This window comes from Mixophyes fleayi, chromosome 11 (assembly GCF_038048845.1).
Source record: "Mixophyes fleayi isolate aMixFle1 chromosome 11, aMixFle1.hap1, whole genome shotgun sequence".
Classification (NCBI taxonomy): domain Eukaryota; kingdom Metazoa; phylum Chordata; class Amphibia; order Anura; family Limnodynastidae; genus Mixophyes; species Mixophyes fleayi.
In genome coordinates, this window is record NC_134412.1 from 87,733,870 (window position 1) to 87,755,424 (window position 21,555).

Here is a 21,555-nt window from a genome sequence, read left to right on the forward strand (position 1 = left end):
TTGTATCACTATCACATTCCAGTCACTTATATTATACATATATATATATATATATATATATATATATATATATATATATATATATATATATATATATATATATATATATACACACACACAGTGGTGGTAGTGGGAGGTATACAGTGGTATGTCATACCGTTACTTCTCCTACTGCCTTCATTGTATCACTATCACATTCCAGTCACTTATATTATACATATATATATATATATATATATATATATATATATATATATATATATATATATATATACACACAGTGGTGGTAGTGGGAGGTATACAGTGGCATGTCATACCGTTACTTCTCCTACTGCCTTCATTGTGTCACTATCACATTCCAGTCACTTACATTATATATATATATATATATATATACACACAGTGGTGGTAGTGGGAGGTATACAGTGGCATGTCATACCGTTACTTCTCCTACTGCCTTCATTGTATCACTAACACATTCCAGTCACTTACATTATATATATATATATATATATATATATATATATATATATATATATATATATATACACACACAGTGGTGGTAGTGGGAGGTATACAGGGGTATGTCATACTGTTACTTCTCCTACTGCCTTCATTGTATCACTATCACATTCCTGTCACTTATATTTCCCACTTCCACACCTTCATGACTAAGATCACATATTTGGGGGTAAATGTATCATACCCCGGTTTTGTCAATTCCCGCGAGTTCGGTGTCTTTGCAGCTTAAATTTAAAGCGGCGCTGCCTTGTAAAGGGAAGTTTCCCTTTACAAGGCAGCGCCGCTTTAAATTTAAGCTGTCAACTCGCCGAACTCGCGGGAATTGACAAAACCGGGGTATGATACATTTACCCCTTGGTGTCCTTATACTAAGGGACACTAGAATAATACATTTTAAGGTCATTTTCATACAGAAGTAAATATTGGACACATATGGATAATGGGACGTAACACATGTCAGGTAGTTCATGTTTTCTAATTGCAATGAACATTCTCAGATCTGCCCCTTACAGCCCAGGTTATGATGGATTCATTCACTAGTGACGCCTGTGCTCATACATCTGATTGCTGAACTCCTGCCCTGTCAGGGATTTTTATTCTAGGGAGATTAATTCCATAACTGAGTACATTAGTTTTATAGCTGGTTGTTTCCTATGTGTTCGGCTACACACCGCTCCGTCACACAGACCGGCTTCCACCGCAGTTACGCAGTGTGTCTGATTCTGCAGCACAATGCTGCAATTGAACATCAGCCAATTAATGTTCTCCAGAATGTTTAATTGGCTGGTCAATTAATTGTTCCTTGCATTGAATTTTAGGACATTGTGGGCAGGAAATGCACATTTAAAAGACACAACTTTTTTTTGTGTTTTTGGACAATTAGTTTTATGATATTAATGATATTATGATATTAATGAGATACAATGTCAGTAAATCACACTTCAGCGATTAGTCTGTGAGACTTAGTCATTTATCTGAAAATTGCTGACTGGGCAGGAGTCGGGGGGCATTTGCATTTACTGCCCAGGACGGTCCCATAGTGACCTACCTTGGGCTGGGTCACTGGGCTAGATGCAATTTTTTCCCTTTAAGCGTCTCTACCCCCAAACTATAATTTGCCAGTCAGCACTTTGCACTTGGTTGATGTTGGAAACCGGAGCACCCACAGGAAACCCACGCAAACACAGGGAGGACATACAAACTCTACACAGATAAGACCATGGTCAGGAATTGAACTCATGACCCCAGCGCCGTGAGGCAGAAGTTCTAACCACTTAGCCACCGTGCTGCCCACAGTCCAACTAGATTGTAAGCTCTCAGGCCCAGTATCCTTATTTCTATAATATTTTATTACTGACAGCTGGAGTTCACTATTTGCCTGTTGTATGTATTAACAGACAATAGTACATTAAGAAGCCATATAAATAAATGTATATTTGCAAATAAATAATGTATAAGGAAATACAGAGGAATTATAAATACATTTATGAAAACTGTTGCCCGGATACTGCCCCTGTACAGGAAAGGTGCTGTAACAAATAGCAAATTAAACATTTTCTTAATAGCTGTAGAAGTCTGATAACCTGGCTGGTTGCTATGGATACAGCACATTTTTTCCACCAGTTCCCCTGCGCCAGTTTACATGCGTGTACCCCGGGTTTGGATATAGTAATCACAAACGAGTTTAAATGTAACTGTCTCCTGTCATTACCCAGCACAGACAGTTTAAAATGTGAAACTGATGAGTTAATACCTCCTGACGTGTTGGCACTTGTGAACGCACCTTGTTGTCAGCACCTGATCCCACGGACTGCAGGAGTCCAGGTTACATGGATTTATCTATTACTAAGTGATTCATGAAATAAATATATGTGGAATGTTCCTTTCACCTCCTGCGTCCATGGACGGGAGTTACTTTATCATCACGGAGTCACATAGTTACCACGGATCCTAATATCCAGGACAGGTTTGAAAGATCTCTCCTGGAAATGTTTGTTGCTTGAAATTGTTTTCAAATGTTAGAAAAGCTGCCGTTCTACAGAGCGTCCTACAACAGCTTATAAATTAATACTTCATCCAGAACGCAATCATCACCTCCCTAATTTCCCAAATGTATCAAGGGAAGATTGCTTGTTTTTCTTAATTGATGGAGTAATGAAATGTTTTGCAATATATTGTTAATTTTTCTTCTGGCTCAGTGGTTAGCACTTCTGCTTCACAGTCATGAGTTTGATTCCCGACCATGGCCTTATCTGTGTGCAGTTTGTATGTTCTCCTCGTGTTTGTGTGGAGTTCCTCCGGGTGCCACACGCCAAAGATATACTAGTAAGTTAATTGGCTACTGACAAAAATGGACCCCAGTCTGTTTGTGATCCATCTGCGTTTATTAAGGAATTTAGACTGTAAGCTCCAATGGGGATTCTCTGTACAGCACTGTGGAATTGGTGGCGCTATATATAATAATGATGATGATGATGATAATACAGTTGTTTCTAACCTATACACTTGTGAGCTGGAGATCTCCCAAGAAACTTATAATTTAAGTTTGGAAGATAGCAGCCTGGTCTTACCTATCTTCCTCCCTTCTGTAATTTGGCAGGCACGCACAACTACTGGTACTTTTTTTTTCCTTCTTTAAACATTATTGCTGCAAAAAAACGTTAACTCTATGTGCTACAGAGAGTTTGAATTCCAGAATGGAATGCTGCTTGCCACCTCTAGGTGGCGGTGTTGCAATACCCCTTCCAGTCTGCACTTGTGGCTGATAGAGATATAATTGCTGGCAATTTGGGGCTAAAAATAAGAGGAAAAAGAAAGAAACATTATAGTCCTTTAATAAAATATGTCTGTATCATTAAAAAGATACACCAGATTACTAAACTATTGCTGCTAGCATTGACCCCACCAGTGATTTGGAAAGGAGATATATATTTCCCTATAAATCTTGTGCTTTGTGTGTCCTTACTTTAATTTTTTTTATAACAGCCAGTATTTTATAAATTATGTGCCAGTAAAGTGCTGACCGTCAGTAAGCTTCATAGAAAAAAATATTTACAGCATGGGTAACCTGGGAACAGTGGCGGTAATTAATCGCTTAGATTATTCCAGAATAATTAGAATTAATTATTCTGCATAGAGGCGCATTAATTATTCTGCAAGAGAGAGTATCACTTGTTTTGAGTCTGTATGTGTTACAGAGTGATCTAAATGTAAGCTCATATGAACAGGAGACCTGCTAAGGGCAGTGCTGAGTGTAGGGGATAAGGCAAGGGGTATAGTAAAATATATAGATGCAAGGGGGGCACCTGGCACGAAAATAACTGTTAAAAAGGCGCTCTTATATCGGAAGCTGTAAAAATGCACATTAGTGGATTACAATATTCTATATTTTGCAGTTATTTTTTGGCAGTATTCTCTTTGGCATTAAATCATTTTTGTTTACATGTTTACCATCAGCAAATTTTATCCCGGGTTTCAGACTCGGCTCAGCAGCCTTTTAGGGAAATTTTAAAGGAAAAAAAAAAGCAGATAGCCCAGTGACCCAGTCCAAGGTAGCCCACCATGGGAACGGCCCGGTGGGCAAATGCACCCCTTTCACCCAGCCCCTGATTACCTCTCTCACCCCTCAATCCCTTAGCAGGCGCTAGTCTTCAGCACCACAATCCACTGTACTTAGGCTGTCATTGAGTGAGTGACAGAAGCTCTGCTGTCGCCACAAAACACAAGACTGCTCAGCAAGCCAGCAGTGTCAGAAATAATGGTACTGCTGGCTAGTGATGAGCACAATCGGGGGTTCATGGTAGAACACATCGTTCGGCTTAGGTGGTATGTTTCGTTGATACAGTCTTCAAGCTGGGGAAGGATTGTCAGTTCATTCTGCTGTGCGAAATGTTTGGGTAGAACTGAGAACACTCGAGGACAAAATTGGCCGCTAAATGGTGCAACATTTTGCGGCTAAATGCGGAACAGTGTTGAAAATTGTCTCTACTGCTGCAATAATTGTTGGCTCATTCATAGGAATTTTGGATGCGAGGGCAAGGGGCAAAGCTTCTATCTAAAAAAAAAAAAAAAGCCACATAGTGTAATATATTTACTATATTATTACTAACTGCAACAGTTCCTCTTTAATTTACCATCGGTCTGTGGGCCAACTATGAGATCACAGAGGCGGATTTAGCCGTTATCGTGCATCGTGGGCGGGATATCTGATCTTCTAACTCTCTCTCCCGATCCCTGGCTGAAGCCATTCTCAAACCTCCCACTACACCTCCTACCCCAAAGAATTCCTGGTTACTTTCAGTGTGTCCAATGGGCCATACTGTGGAGCAGAACAGAGGAGATGAAACATTACAGATATATATTTCCTCTTCCTGTTTATCTAGATTCCCCAAGCTGCTGTGACGCTGTTACTTTGTCACAAAGTGACAGATCTTAATTTGACATCTTAAGACTCCGTTAAGAAGAAACATTGTTTTAAAAGCCGATTTATAAATATATTTTTTGGGGTGAGAGGGTCAAAAGGATATCAGTTTGACAGATATGTACAAGGTCTCACGGTGGCTTATACCATTTATTAAAAAGTCAAACAAAACCAATCCAAAGCACACAGAAAGAGAATAATCTAAACTTGCCAACTGTTCCTGATTTCAGAAGACATCATCATCATCATCATTTATTTATATAGCGCCACTAATTCCGCAGTGCTGTACAGAGAACTCCTTCACATCAGTCCCTGCCCCATTGGAGCTTACAGTCTAAATTCCCTAACATACATACACAGATGGAGAGAGAGACTAGGGTCAATTTGTTAGCAGCCAATTAACCTACTAGTATGTTTTTGAAGTGTGGGAGGAATCCGGAGCACCCAGAGGAAACCCACGCAAACACAGGGAGAACATACAAACTCACATTGCTCAGTACTACTTCTTTTCTTCTGCTTACTAGGTGCAATTCTCAGTATTTGTTCTTGCTATATATATATATATATATATATATATATATATATATATATATATATATATATATATATATACATTGTATTTTGTATTGCATTTTATATACTCTCTTTGCTGTATTGATGGTGAATATTAGAATGGATTAGTATAGTGGTTAAGTCATGTTGATTGAGGTGCGTGGTGGAATAATCATTTATGTAGAAGCCTGAGTCATTGCTTTACACATTGATCCAGATTCACACCGAGAATATGTTCAACCAATCACTCGATTAGGTCATAACTTTCTACCCTTTAAACCTTGCTTCGAGGATACATTTTTGACCTATGAAAGGAAACCGGAGCACACGCAGGGAACCCACACAAACACGGGGACAACACACAAACCACACAGATAGTGCCCTGGTGGGGATAGGACTATGGCCCCAGCACAGAGTCAGCAAATAATTGTCCCTTTCAAATAATGCCTTTACTTGCTCTTTAAACCTTGACACCCAGGGGTAGTTTTTACTTTGTTGCAACAATGTTGCAACTCTCTGCATAACAGTTAACCATCAGATGAGCTACTAGATTTAAATATTGTTTTTCAACCATAATCCCTACCTTGCAATTAAAAGGTAATTTTTCCGTTTCAACCTCACGCATCTCCAGCAAGAGATCACTGACAGATCGGTATAGAGGGGTCTAAATTAAATATATTCTTCTGTAGTCTTAAACCGAGCCACAGGATCCACAAACCATCCTACTTTGGTGGCAGACTTTAATTACAGTAACTGCCAACGATGAGGGGTAACTGGAACCTAGGTGGGTAGACTCAGGTTAAATAAGTGTACCAAAGACTTTAAATAGAAATTGACTGCATCCAGCTACTCCTGTACAGCAGTAATTCTCAGGGAACAATGTGAAAGGTTAGAGAGAATTTTAAACTACTCCCTATGGGCAATATGCAAATAAGCAGCTCACTTCTGGAAATAACATTTACATCCAAGGATCTGTTAAAGCCACCGGCATTCACAGCATATGTGGACTGTTTTGCCCAGTTGTGGCTCATCAGTGTAGGGTATAAGTTAGGTAGGTGAGTTTCTGCTCAGCATTTGATGTGTTTAGAGACGGTCTCCCTGAAATTAGAGGGCTCTGGAGATTTTTAGACTATTCCTTAGTGACAACATGTAAATATGCTACAGGGGCAGACGCTGGGATTTCAAGAGCTTGTTACTACTTAATACTTATAAATAGAAAATATTTCCATTTTACAGTAATCTAAAACTCATTCTTACTGCAGGTCTTCTAGGAATAAAACCCCTTATATGTCCCCACAGCATCCAAAAGTACTTGTCTAACCTGAGGTCATCTGGACAATGTCAGCTGTTTTAAGCAAAAGAAATGTAATATCTGGAATTTGTGTCCCTTTAAGATTTCATGATTGAATAAAGAAAGAAAACAGTGAAAACTTCATTTTGGGAGCTCTCTAAATAGGCAATTTGTTCCAGGGCACGGTGCCACCAAGATTCGGTGTCCCCATACCCCGTGGCATGCCTCCTGCGGGTCTGGCAGCCAGTCAGACTGGACGTTCTAGATCACTGTGTATTCTGGACTGCAGCCAGAGGTGGAGGGATGTCTGAATGGTCCTGGTCAGAGTTTAGTAATTACCTGACTGATCTGCTGATCACCAGATAGCTCGGTCTCTTCTCCCATCTCATCTGTCATTAGGTTCTTTGTAACAGAAAGTTGCACCAAGAATACAGTCGGTCTGCGAGAGAGATTTTTTAGTTGTAATATTTTAGCTATGCCTTGACCTAATAAATGACCATGCACAAATGTTGCAGTGTGGCACCACGGCGCACTATGGTACCAGGAATGGCCACCTACACCACACCGTGCTCCGGCAGGGAGCTTGGGAAGGTAGACCGGTATGGCAGGACCGTCCCACAAGTTTTGCTATGTAGCCCGACAATGCCATCTTGCGCCCCGGATACATTGCAAATATCCCACTGTTCAAAATAAAGACAAGGGGGTCTGTTTAACATTGGTGGGCGGTGGGCGGCGGTACTTAAGGATCTCTATTGCTGCCGATCACAGCAATACAGAAAGTTGTACCGCCGCTATTCAATAACACTTACCTGTCGGGCGATTCCCGGTGTAAAACCCTCTCTGCAACGAAACTCGTGTTTGGTCGCGAATGAGACTGGCGCCTTTGAAGTGACAAAGTTTACTTACTTCACGTGCGCCAATGTTGAAGGTGAAAAGCAAACGATGGTGCAAAAGAGCTGAAGGTTGCGTTAAACCTTTGCCGGATTTCAGGCTCTTCACCGCTTCATAAATAGACCCAGGATCCTTTTTTTTTTTTTTTTTTTTACTTGATTTATTTTGCGGAGGAAGGGTCTACGGTGAAACCTGTCTGCTTTCTATCAGTGTAAAGCACAGCGATATGACTTAACATTAATTACCAAATAAAATTATTAAATCTTCATGATTCTTGTTTGATCTTGTCCGAGAGTCAATCTACAATGACCTGACTGCAGCTTGATGCTACCTTGGAAGAAAACATCCTCCCAAAATAGTTATTTGAGATGAGCTCCCTCCCCCAGACAATGTCACCCCGAGGAGATGGTAATGGTCACTTCTCCGGGACTGACACCGTTGGGACAAGTCCACACAAGCTTGGAAATCTCGGAGCCTTGTATTTAACTGCTGTCCGCGTGGATAGGAACATGACATAGAGATCAATGGATCGCGGTGTCGTAGGCAGGTTTGCTTCAGTTCCAATCCATTTGTAACCCAACCCCAGAAAACATGTGGACAAGACCTGGACGTGCTTTGTTTTGATACACACTTAAATGTGATTTGTTTAGAAAGCTGTTTTCCAAAACTTTGCTTAAGGTTCAGCAGTGGTGGTAGAAGGAGCTACAGAGGTCTTTTCTGTAGGTAAATGGCTTTCCAATTTAACATAAGGTGTCTAGGCAAGACCAGACTGTTTGCGTGTGTGTGTGTTGTGTATATGTTTGTGTACTTATATGTGTGCATGTGCATTGGTGACAAAGATACATTTCCTATAATTCATTCGCCACTGAGCCATTTTTGACACTTTTTGGACTGGTCACATTCCAACATCAGTATCAGTCATTTGTTTGTGCGGTACCCACACAAATTATACCATGTTGTGTTTTTATTTGTCCAGAAGACTTTAAATTATTAGAAAATATTATTAGTTTGCTTATACCTCTGTCCCCCTACTCTCCCTCTCTCCCCTGCATCTCTCTGTCTGTCCACCCCTCCCCTTAGATTGTACGCTCCTCTGAGCAGGGCCATCTCTCCTCCTGTTTCCACCACTTCTAACTCTGCTCTCCAGCTACTTAGCCCTCCTCCTCGAGGGTCCTCCACCCCACGTCCACTCTTGCTCCCTCCTCCCCCCTGGGGGTCTCCCTATCTTCCACGCCCTCCTTCTTGGGCCCCGTCGTTTGCGGATCCTCCCTCCCCCTTCCCCGCCCTCTCTAGCTGTGCATTGAGCGTACTGAGTTGCTGTGTTTACTGTACTGTGCTGTCTCCCATTGTATTGTGATTTTGTTTGTCTCTGTACGGCGCTGCGGATGCCTTGTGGCGCCTTATAAATAAATATTAATAATAATAATAATAATAATAATAATATACCTAAAAAAAAAAAAGAAATTCTACCAAAAAGTGTTTTATTATTAAAATGGAACTAAAAGCAAATGTGTGAGTTTTTGGGGCATCATCCCACTTTTGGAAAACCACAAAAAGCACAATTTTATACATGGTTATTCATTATAAAATCTGCACTTGAAAATTATGATTTTTATTTTTTTGCAAATTTGCACGGACTTGAATGAAATGCATAACGTGTAGGAGTTCTAAGGGAACATCTAATTTGAAGAAGCGGACTCCCCTCTTTAAAACAAGGGTGCCCGTGTGACTCTCTAGGTACCAGGATGGGGGAGACATGAACATTATAAAATCCCTTCCCTATCCTGACAAAAATAGCTGCAGGGGACAGGTAAGTATAATTTTAACTCCCCACCCATGTCTAATGACAAGTCCTACTCTTCCTTAGCACTGAAGGCGTTAAGGGAAGTATGTATCTTGTTGTGGCAGCAGAACATTGACATATTGTTTCAAATATGCACATAAATCTGTGTTTTACAAACAGGTGTCTGTCTGTCTGTTGTGGTTATAGGTGGAATTTTTGTTTAATTAACCCTGTAGTGGCTGCAATGTCAGCACCTACATAAGTTTTCTACAAAATAAAGTCCTAACTCTCACCAGAATGACCAGTGTACAGATCTCAGACCAGTGTGCAGATCTCAGACCAGTGTGCAGATCTCAGACCAGTGTGCAGATCTCAGACCAGTGTGCAGATCGCAGACCAGTGTGCAGATCGCAGACCAGTGTACAGATCTCAAACCAGTGTACAGATCTCAAACCAGTGTACAGATCGCAGACCAGTGTACAGATCGCAGACCAGTGTACAGATCTCAGACCAGTGTACAGATCTCAGACCAGTGTACAGATCGCAGACCAGTCAGATCGGATCTCACATCGGCCCCGAGCAATGTCCACATGACATGAAGTGATTAATGCACCAATTTCATGCAGTAATCTCTCTGTGACTTTTTTTTCGATGCTTCAGAATCAGGTGTTTCCAATAATAAAGTACAGAGATTGCCACAGTGGGACTACTTTATTGTGTCAATGAATAATCAAATCTGTTTTCTGTTATGAGCATTTGTTATATTACTCAGATAACACTGAGGTCTTTTTATTATGGTTGGCCCAATATCTGTGGTAACTAACTTTCTGTATCGCCGCCTATGGCTAGGTACACACTGAAGAATTGTCCAACCGACCTGTTATCTCAAACGATTGTTCCTACGACTGAAGGTCTGACGATTCATCCATACACACGGACACGATTTACCTTCAGATCTGTGCTCTTCATCTGGTCCTCTAGTCTTCAGAGAATGACAGCACAATATTCATTCATTCATTCATTATTGTCACATTGTCACACTGATTAAAACCGCCTTGTTATAGCTTTCCACATGTCCTAATGAATATCGTTAGCTTCTGTGACTCTGACACAAAACATTCTGTCTCAGAAGGAACAAATGAATTATTCCTTCTACAGCGCTCTCTACATTTATTCACCGGGACATTCATCACTAGCATCGACTGAAAAGAGCCCGACTCTGTAACCTCTATGGAGATCGTGAGCATGAGTGTGTACACACTACATGATCGTTAGGTGATTGGTCGGAAAATATTAAACAGTACGACCAATCATCATCATCATTTATTTATAAATAGCGCCACTAATTCCGCAGCGCTGTACAGAGAACTCATTCACATCAGTCCCTGTCCCATCGGGGCTTACAGTCTAAATTCCCTAAGATACATACACAGGGAGACAGACAGAAAGAGACTAGGGTCAATTTTGATAGCAGCCAATTAACTTACCACTATGTTTTGGGAGTGTGGGAGGAAACTGGAGCACCTGGAGGAAACCCACGCAAACACAGGGAGAACATACAAACTCCACACAGATAAGGCCATGGTCGGGAATCGAACTCATGACCCCAGTGCTGTGAGGCAGTAGTGCTAACCAGTGAGCCACTGTGCTGTCCAATGGGCAACACCTCCATTTCTCCTTTTTAGAAGGTTGGATACAGTTACCTTCTTAATGTTCCATTATCAATATGGTAAAATAATTAAGAATACAACTGAGATCTAACTTTTTTTTGTAAATGATGTAATTTATTCAATTTAAGATGTGGATAATATTTTAAATAGTCTATTTTAGTTGCCTTTTAAGTTATTCTGAACTAAAATTACACTTTACGTTTTTTGTTTTATGGCACTTGGTACCTCTAATTAACTCCCTTTATAACCAAGGCATAGCTGTATTTAAAGCCCATTTCTGCCATAAAACTCGATCTAATAAAGTAATTTAAGACGACCTTTTAGCTTTCATGTGTTGCCTGCACATTATTTCGGTCTCCTAAGAACTATTAACTGAAGTTCAATGAGCGACCGTTATGAAAAGATAATGAGTATGACACATTTCTAAATATATGCTTTGGAATAATCTCACCGTTTGGGAAATAAATATTTGAGGTTGCTGGTTTTCAGACATGGGAACAGAAACATCAATTTCTGGATAAAATATGAAGGAAGTGACCGTCAGTGACTGGCAGGTGCTGGAATCGGACTTCGGCCCAAGGTAAAACTGAAGGACAGTGGTCGGGGGTCTTTACCTGTTGTGGCCTCAAATTATGCAATTGCAAAACGCATGTGAAACTTCATGTAAACGCTATGTGTTTGTGTATGCACTTGATGCGTGGATCCAGAAGGGCCCATAGTAAACTTTGGATAGAGGCCCCCGGAATTGCAGCTCTAGCCTCACAGGACTGTGCACCAGCACATGCGCAGTGACTGCAAAATGTTAATAAATAACAAGTGTAGCACCCCCAAATTATTTAACCAGCCTTTGTACTAGACAGCCTGGGCTGGTTACCAAAACAGAGGGGGCAACAAGCGTGGGCTCCCCATGTTCTAGTGACAATTAGTCCCAAACTTGCATGGGTCCATGGATGCTAAACCTGTAGGGGAAACTACGCGCTGACTGTGTAGACCTGCCCGCCAGAAAACACAGTGGGTAAGTCCACAAAGCCAGGATGGACAGCCCAGAGTGACGCGTTTCACTCCATCACTTCTTGATTACCAATGCGCAATGGCGTAAGTTACCGTGTGTTGGCGCATTTGTCATGATCCTACAGCGGATCTTTACCGTTCGGCGCTCCACTGCGCATTTGTGAAAGTGGCGTTGGGCACTTGAAAGTTGAAGCAAAAAAAAAATGAGTAACTTTGCACCTGGGCAAAACCATGTTGCATTGGAGGGGAAGGTAAATTTTAAATGTGATGGCAGTTTTATAGTTGGGGTAGGGCATGTGCTAGATCCACTTTAAATTGCAGTGTATAAATAAAGCTATCAAGTATTTGTGTGATACATGAATATACAGACAGTATTTATCATATGTACAAAATAATAAACTAATTTGCACCCCTTACAATGTAACATGATTTTGTCAAGGAGAAAACTTACTCCCTTTTTTGCCTTACTTTCCTTAATGACTCTGGCCCATTGTTTTATATTTCTGGCTTCTTTCTGTGTTTTTCACCAAGGCCTTTATATCCCCCAGTCATTGTTTTTTTATTTTGCCCTTGGATATAAATCTGCCTAAAACAGAGACGATCTATGTCATATCCTATGGAAATGAAAATAAAGAAGCATTTCAGTGGATGATAAAAAAAAGGGTTGGGTACGTATTAACGATGAGGATAAATCCGACACGCATGAGACCTACATAAAAAACCCGATTGCAGAAAACAACGAACAGAACATACACAGACTTACCTGATCTCCGAAGCTGCAGATTTCCGATGGCACCGGCACGCTGACAGGCAGTCATTCCGAAGACACAACTCTCCGGCACTACAGCTTGACGTCAGTGCGCCCTACGTCGGTGTTAATTTAAAGTGGCAATGTGTGGGCCCCACAGGTTAAGTGTTGAAAGCCTTAGCCTGCGGGGTCCAGACATTGCCACTTTAAATTAACATTGATGTCTTCTGCAATCGTTTTTTTTTTTTTTTTTGTAGGCCACATGCGTGTCGGATTTACGGTAATCGTTAATACGATTACCACCGGATAAAAAGGCCTCAGCAGAAACATAGGATAAAGAGAGACCGATAAAACAATGTATTTTTGAAAGTTGCAGAAGGAACTGCAGGGACCAATGTATTAAATTTATCCGAAGGTGGAAGAACATTTAAGAGTTACCATCATATTAGCGAGTCTGAGAAAGGTGAGATAGTAACTGTAACTTTGCATTCATGTGTACTGAGTTGACAGGTCGTCTTCCATACTTGTGTTTTGTCCTGTTACTATTATATTCATTATCTCGTATCTTCTTTCTTCCTCAATGGATTCTAGTTATAAGGAGAGAAAAAAGTATCAGGAAACTATCTTTTTATCCGGAGGACAAATCGTAGCTCTTACCAGTGTAAGATATGTGCTGTCCTCTAAACTCCCGGCAGTTATAAAGGACATTTCAAGAAGATAATTCTGCATCTAAATCTTCTTCACAGGAAACTCATCTTCAGACTGAACTCTACTCTTTCTGTTCCTCTGCATTATTAGCTATATGTCAGGTCGTCTCTTGGCGGGAGATTGATGAGCACAGGAGGGAGATCTGTGTAAGAAGCGACTCGCAAAATAGCACCCCCTGCAGGTTAACACGGTCCCTGCTGCTTTTTTTCTGAAGGTCTTCGTTTCGTAAAACTAACCCACAAACGTGTTATTTATTTCTCAGGACAAGTAAAGTATACAAACTAGTACAAAAAATACCACAGATAGTATAATTCATTTCCTACAGCCCACAAAACAATTGCCGAAGGATGCTCCTTTTAGTTTGGTGTTAGGACAGACTCAGGAGAGTTCTGATTTACAACATAATATATCTTTATCTTACAATTATTATTATTCTAGAATTCAGGCTTCTGATACATACGAATTTGAGAAATAATAAAGAAAAGATGTTGCGATTCAGATGTCGTTGGTGATATAGGTGACAAGTCCACATGTCAAGAGAATGGGCAAGTTCAATGCGGTCATTGGCAAAACATTGTTATGAGGAACAAGATCTAGGGTCAGGCTCAGAACCCCACAATATAATGTCAGGAACGGGGGCAGAATCAAGCAGGATATCCATATAACTGGTACTGCAGGCCAGGACTTCTCATGCGGAAATCCAGAATGTGCTTGTGTACTAATATGTCTGTAACACAGGTTTATATTGGGGTACTAATAATTCTAAGAAAACTAAACCTTTTTTTGTGCATGAGAACAAGAGAAATATGAAGAGAAAAGTGCAGGTTACATAGATGGGATGTAGTCGACAATGATGACATTCAGAATGTTGACGTTCATTAGGTCGACAGGGTTAAAATGTCGTCATTGTGAATGTCGACATGTTGTAAATTCGTCGGACGCAGTGTCGATATAAAGCATTAAATTGAAACCGGCAACACCGCCGGCCAGCTGGCAATGCTGCCGGTTGTACAGTAAAAAACAAACAAACAACCGGAAGTAAATATAGAAAAAAACACATACCCCTCCCAAACAGCGTAACCAAGTCCAGTGCTGCCAGCCTAGATTGGTACTAACAAAGTCAGGGGGACAAGAAGTGATTTTACTATTACCTGCACTCAGGGCCGGATTAACCCGAGGTCTAACTGGGCTATAGCCCAGGGGCCTCGGGCATCCAGGGGGCCCTTCAAAGTCCGCAGCAGCATTATTGATCGGTCCGGGGGCGGGGGTGCCCTCAGCCCGATCAATGCTGCTGAGCACTGTCAGTCCAGTCCTCCGTCCCCGGCGCTCAGTACTCTGCTTACTAAGGAGATCTCGCGAGTGAACTCTCGCGAGATCTCCTCAGTAAGGTGCTTACAGCGCGCCGGGGACGGAGGACTGAACTGACAGGTAAGCGCTTTGGGGGGGGGGGCCCTCACGGGGGACAGGGGCGGCGGGCGGCTCACAATGGGGGCCTCACGGGGGAATGGAGGCGCCCTTAGCCCAGGGGCCTCCATTCCCTTAATCCGGCCCTGCCTGCACTAGGCTTTGCCAGCCGAGGCAGAGAAACCCACAGCATAGCCCCGATGACAACCAGCCCTAGATTGATCATCACAGGCTGGATTCACTAGTGAGTTCAGGTCCACAAAAAAAAAATGCAACCCCCCCCCTAACTAGGTGTATTCAGCCCTGTGCTGAAAGCACTAGGGCTCTCCCCACACCCCTGGGTGAAGGGTGTGAGTTAATAGTAATTTAATGTGTCCCTGGTACACTATAGGTTCAAACATGGCACTTGGGGAACCATAAGTGCCAGCATGCCCGCTGGGACCTGTATTGCACCGAAGAAAAATGTAAATAAACACACACACCGTTGTAAAAATGTATTTAATTGAAATAAAAACACCCCTACATAAACCCTCATTTACCCTCTTTATTACTCACCCCACATCCAGGCGTCTTCATCTGTCATAGATCCAAGCGATCCTTCCTTGGCAAAACAAAAAACTCATTTACACGACACTAAACTATATCTTGCTCCCGGCGCAAAGTGAGCTCTTATCTGCACTGGTTCTATTCGTAACATGGGGATTTCCCACGGCCGTCTCTAATGAAAGGTAAGCTATTAAGGACACACGACATGGTCCACGATAATATACCTCCAAACATGAGAGAAATGTTTGTGATGGACATTAGCGTAATTTTCAAAACTGCTCTGTGTGTTCTGCCGTATCTCGCATTTAAATAGACAGAGCGCAATTTATTCTGATTGATTTTATAGCTATACGCTTCGGGGCCATCAAAGTTATTTCCTTTTTTTTTTGTTTCTCGGTCTCAGTCCAACCAACACAAAGCTGAGTTCATCGATCGTCGTGATCTCAGCTCTTGTCATAGACTACAAAGTGCATGAAATGTGATTTAGCAAATACGGTGCAGAATGTCATTGCAGAAGTGAAATTCAATAATTGTATCACCAAAACTTCGCACCTCTGCAAAACTACCGGTTCTGACGCAAAACTCGACTTGCACAAAATTTTCTACAAAAGAATAAATCAAACCCATAAATATAGCTAATTCCACAAAATGCGCTGTTCCCAATCTAATGTGCAGCTTACACAAAATCTATTCTGTGTATTGGCCTGTGCTGTACAAAGTAGCAATATCTGTACAAAAATTGGAAGCCAGCACAATAGTTAATTGTCTGTTCAACTACAAATCCCAGCGTGCCCTGATAGGACGTACAGATCCATTACAGCTGTAGAGCCACAAGTTGCTGAAACCTGCTATATATATATATATATATATATATATTGTAGAAAGAAGATTTATTATGCATTAATTAAGACTTATTAAGCATTAACCTCCAGAGAGGTTTGTGGACAGTTGTACAAGACTGCTGCCTCTTGTCCTCATAAGTTATGGTTGGGATATAATGATCATTACAATGTTCTGAACACCCCCAGAACTGAGAAGTGGGGACAACAGGTGTCTGTGTATTTTTAATGTTCAAATAATTGGTTTCAACTGCTTCTTAATTAGTTGGTCAAAAGGCTTTGAGAAAATCTGATAGAAAAACCCCGTTAAACAAATTTTTTTTTTTTTTTTTATTATATAAAATCTACACACTTAAAAGACCCTGCTAGTCGTTATGCTAACCTTTGTCCATGTGGAAAGATTAAAATTACAAATTCAATTTGAGAAGATTCATTTGTACGATCCCAAGGAGAGAAAAAAAACCTCCAGAACACGTTCACCAGCACTTAAGTCCTAGAATGTGACATCACATCTAATAAAACATCACCTCTAGACAACAAGATGATTGTTTAAAGGTTAAGCTGGGTACACACTACACTGTTTTCGTCCAATAATCGGCTCAAACAGCCGGCATACGACCGCTCGTTCAAAAGTCGGGTCAGTGTGTGCAGTGACACGATGGTCGAAAGTCTGCCCAAATGGACGATTGTCGCCTCATTTGGTTGGTCGTACCGTTTAATATTTTCGTTCCAATCTCGTTTCCGCTGTGTAGTGTGTATAAACTTCCGACCGATCCACAACAGTGAGTACGAAATTACAGTCATTGCTCACGACATCATGGCTGTAAAAAGTCGCTAAAGGGACGTCCGCTCTTCTCTTTATCGTCCTAAACTAGGCTAGTGTGTATGCAGTCCATGGACCGAGCGATCGGACCATCGATCGCATGTAAACTCGCTCGGCATAAAAAGTTGGTTGAAATTTCTGTAGTGTGTACCCAGCTTTACTAATTTACTCAGCAGACCGCTCCAGGCATCTCCTGATTGTCTGATAATCATATTATTCAATGTTTTCAGTGATAAAAATATTCGTACATGAAAAGCTGTAGTTTATTAAGAATGAAATAATTGTTTTGTTAGTTCTCCAAATATTCCGCTTCTCTTGTTTATGTTTCAATCTATATTTGTTTGTGCAACATGGAATTAGATTAAATCATTGAATTCATTAAATGTTGGAATCTAAATAGGAAAGAAATTCTGTTTTGTCGACTAAATGTAGACATAGTACAGTGTGTGGAGAATCACCTGTTTATCAGTAGTAATAGCAGCTGCAGTAGTAGTAGCAGCAGCATCAGCAGCTGCAGTGGTAGTAGTAACAACATCAGCAGCTGTACTACTACCACTAGTACTAGCGGTAATAGTAGTAGAAGTAGTAGCATTAATAGTAGTAACAGCATCAGTTGCTGTAGTAGCAGTAATAGTAGTAACAATAGCAGTAGTAGCAGTAATTGTAGTAGCAGTAGTTGTAGTAGTGGTAATAGTAGTAACAACATCAGTAGCTGTAGTAGCAGTAATAGTAGTAACAGTAGCAGTAATAGTAGTAGCAGTAATGGTAGTAACAGTAGCCGTAGTAGCATTAATAGTTACAGTAGAAGTAGTAGCAGTAATAGTAGTAACAGCACCAGTAGCTGCAGTAACAGTAATAATAGTAACAATAGCAGTAGTAGCAGCAATAGTAGTAACAGTAGCTGTAGTAGCAGTAATAGTAGTAGCAGTTGCAGTTAAAGTAGTAACAGTAGCTTTAGTAGCAGTAATTGTAGTAGCAGTAGCAGTAATAGTAGTAACAACATCAGTAGCTGTAGTAGCAGTAATAGTAGTAACAGTAGCAGTAATAGTAGTAGCAGTAGCCGTAGTAGCAGTAATAGTAACGGTAGAAGTAGTAGCGGTAATAGTAGCAACAGCATCAGTAGCTGTAATAGTAGTAACAGTAGCCGTAGTAGCAGTAATAGTAACAGTAGTTGTAGTAGTAACAACATCAGTAGCTGTAGTAGCAGTAATAGTAGTAACAGTAGCAGTAATGGTGGTAGCAGTAATAGTAACAGTAGCCGTAGTAGCAGTAATAGTAACAGTAGTTGTAGTAGCAGTAATAGTAGTAACAACATCAGTAGCTGTAGTAGCAGTAATAGTAGTAACAGTAGCAGTAATAGTAACAGTAGAAGTAGTAGCAGCAATAGTAGTAACAGCACCAGTAGCTGTAATAGTAGTAACAGTAGCCGTAGTAGCAGTAATAGTAACAATAGTTGTAGTAGTAACAACATCAGTAGCTGTAGTAGCAGTAATAGTAGTAACAGTAGCAGTAATGGTGGTAGCAGTAATAGTAACAGTAGTTGTAGTAGCAGTAATAGTAGTAACAACATCAGTAGCTGTAATAGTAGTAACAGTAGCCGTAGTAGCAGTAATAGTAACAGTAGTTGTAGTAGCAGTAATAGTAGTAACAACATCAGTAGCTGTAGTAGCAGTAATAGTAGTAACAGTAGCAGTAATAGTAGCAGCAATAGCAGTAGTAGTATTATGCCATGACGTTTTTCAAAAAGTGCAAGTGCATTTTTTTGTCAAACACAACATATTTCTATCCTCTCAGACTTTATACCTTTTGGGTTTAGTTTCACTTTAAGTTGATACATTTTACTCTCTGTTGTTCTAAAACTTCAAAACAAACTAGTTTGACTCTGAGGAGGACATTACACTGAGACAAGCGGCTGTAGCAGTCTGTAGGAGCCGCACTGATTTATGTGTGTATTACCTCTCGGTTATCAGCTCACCCTGCGCTGTAAGGGAGGATACAGCAGACAATTTATTTTCCCATCAGCGCTGGGTGAGATCTTAATCTGTGGTACATACAGTGTGGGAGACATTAATGATCCCGCGGCAATTTTCCAAAGGATGGAAGAATTATCTCCACCATTTTGCAATAAATTCCTACTGCACAAAATAAACAACAGCTCATAGATTAGTGGAGTAATATTTCCTTAAAGATGTTAATTGCTTTGGTTTCCTGATCTAAGCATATACAGGGGAAAGTAGTCTTTTAAGTCTTTTAAAACACATTATCCAGGCGGTTTGAGTTTGAAGAAAAATAAATTTTCAGCAAAATTGAATTTTACTTGTATCATAGCACACAATAAATATTATCTAATAGATATACAATGAAGGCAGCAGGAGGTTTGGCGGTATGGCATACCACCATATACACCCTCAAATTGGCCATTATATATATCCAAATCACATAGAAATTTCCAAATCACAACTAACGCTGGCAGTATATCCAATGAAACCAATCAGTCCCTTCAATCAGTAGTAGAACACCTGCTGGTTGGTATACCCATCACAACTCGCTGATCGCACCAATGACGATCCTATCCCGGACTTGGAGTTACACCATCCGTTATGTGGACAGAACAATAAATCCTGGCATCTATTCCAGTGTGTGGAAAAATTTTGCAGAAGCACAAAAATAATACCACTATGTAACTAACTGTCCAACACTCGCCTAACGCATTTCTCCGCTCTGCTAGCAGTTTCTTCAGGTGCTTACACTTTTGCACACTGCGCCATTACCGATATCTCTGCCTCTCCACTCCTATGCGCACTTAGCACAGTGCAACTCACCTGTCAGGCCCTGGTCTGATCAGAAGATTGTGGTGTCTAAATAAAGGTCATATAGTCAGCTGCTGAAAATAGTCACTGTTAGTTGTATTTTTAATACTAATAGACCTATTTATCAATATGCCATGATAAGTAAGATATAATGATAAATGTACATTCTAATTTCTGGAATAAAGAAGTGTAGACAAATATTTCATATTTCTGGCATACCCCAATGTCTCTCTTCCAGAGGGTCATTTCTATACCTGAATCTGGCCGGTTTCTGCAGAGAATTAACTAACTGATTGATGACACTTCCACACCCACTTCAGTTTTGCCTTGATCATAAACTGTCAGTTGAACATATTTACTTGTCTGAGGCTGTCAATGAAATCTGATTTAAATTCTACACTTTGGGAAATGCAGAGAGAAACTACAGGTAGTTTACATGAGCAAATAAACCCATAATAATATTTCAAATCATGTGTATATTTAAATGATTTCATCTATCAGAGCTAACTCATATATTTATATGTATGTAAATGGATCCATCATACCCCCTGTAACGTTACATTTTATAAGCAGCTACCTAGGGGGATGTTTTTCTATCTTGCATCACTGTTGCGAGTGCACAAACCAGACTTTATGTGATTGGCTTGCAGTCTTCCTGGCAAGACATGGTCGATACAAACTGCAGACTGATAGATGGCCAGTGATGTCAGAGCTACCACTACTGCCATGTTATGCTTTGTGATTTGAGATTTTTGCTTTGTAGCGGAAGTATAAAGTGACTACTGCATTGCTTCTGCCTGATTCATGCACAGAAACATTCAGTGGGGGAGACAAGTCTACAGGACCATCTAGCCTGCCCCTTTTTGTGCATTTTTTGGAGGTTTTTGTTATTAATATTTTAAATCTGAATAAATGTCCTAAATTTCGAATAGTTTTCTTGAACTCCTGGAAGAGTAGGCCAGGCTCCTGGATCCCACCCGATCTGTGGATCATGCACCCTCCCCCCTCGGCCTGTGCAATTGCCCCTTGTATACCCTCTGGGACATCTCTCAGGGGAGGTTCAAAAAGTGGGCAAGCATGTTCTGTTATATCACCCCTGTCCCTTCTTTCCTCTAAGATGTTCGTATTCAACTCTAGCGATATTTCCTGATAAGTTTTTTCCATGTAGCTCATGCAGCATCTTATTTAGCCATCTATTTATATCATCATACAGCGTTATATCATATGAGATGGTTCCGCATTGGATAATTATATAAAATCATAACTAGAAAGAAGCTGGTAATAAAATCTAACGTAGTTAGTAAAAGTTGCAGGAAAGCGTGTGCAAACCAAAAGGTTATGAATGTGGAGAACAGCTTTATAACCACTTAGCACGTCTTTAGGTCCATTATATACCACTTACGTTGTTTCCAGTCTGTTGGTCATTCGCTCGTGCTATGTTGTGGTTGAGCAAAATATGATCGAGAGATTAGAGATCAACTGCATTTTGGTCACCGACATGTTGGTCGTGGTCCGGATAAGTCTCCGATGCTCAGCG

At 40.7% G+C, this 21,555-nt stretch overlaps 1 protein-coding gene across 1 annotated transcript in view; it reads left to right on the forward strand.

The window, feature by feature from the left end:
- The window catches only part of MEGF6 (multiple EGF like domains 6), a 273,763-nt gene that overhangs the window by 2,806 nt on the left and 249,402 nt on the right, over window positions 1-21,555 (forward strand). The window lies entirely within an intron of this gene.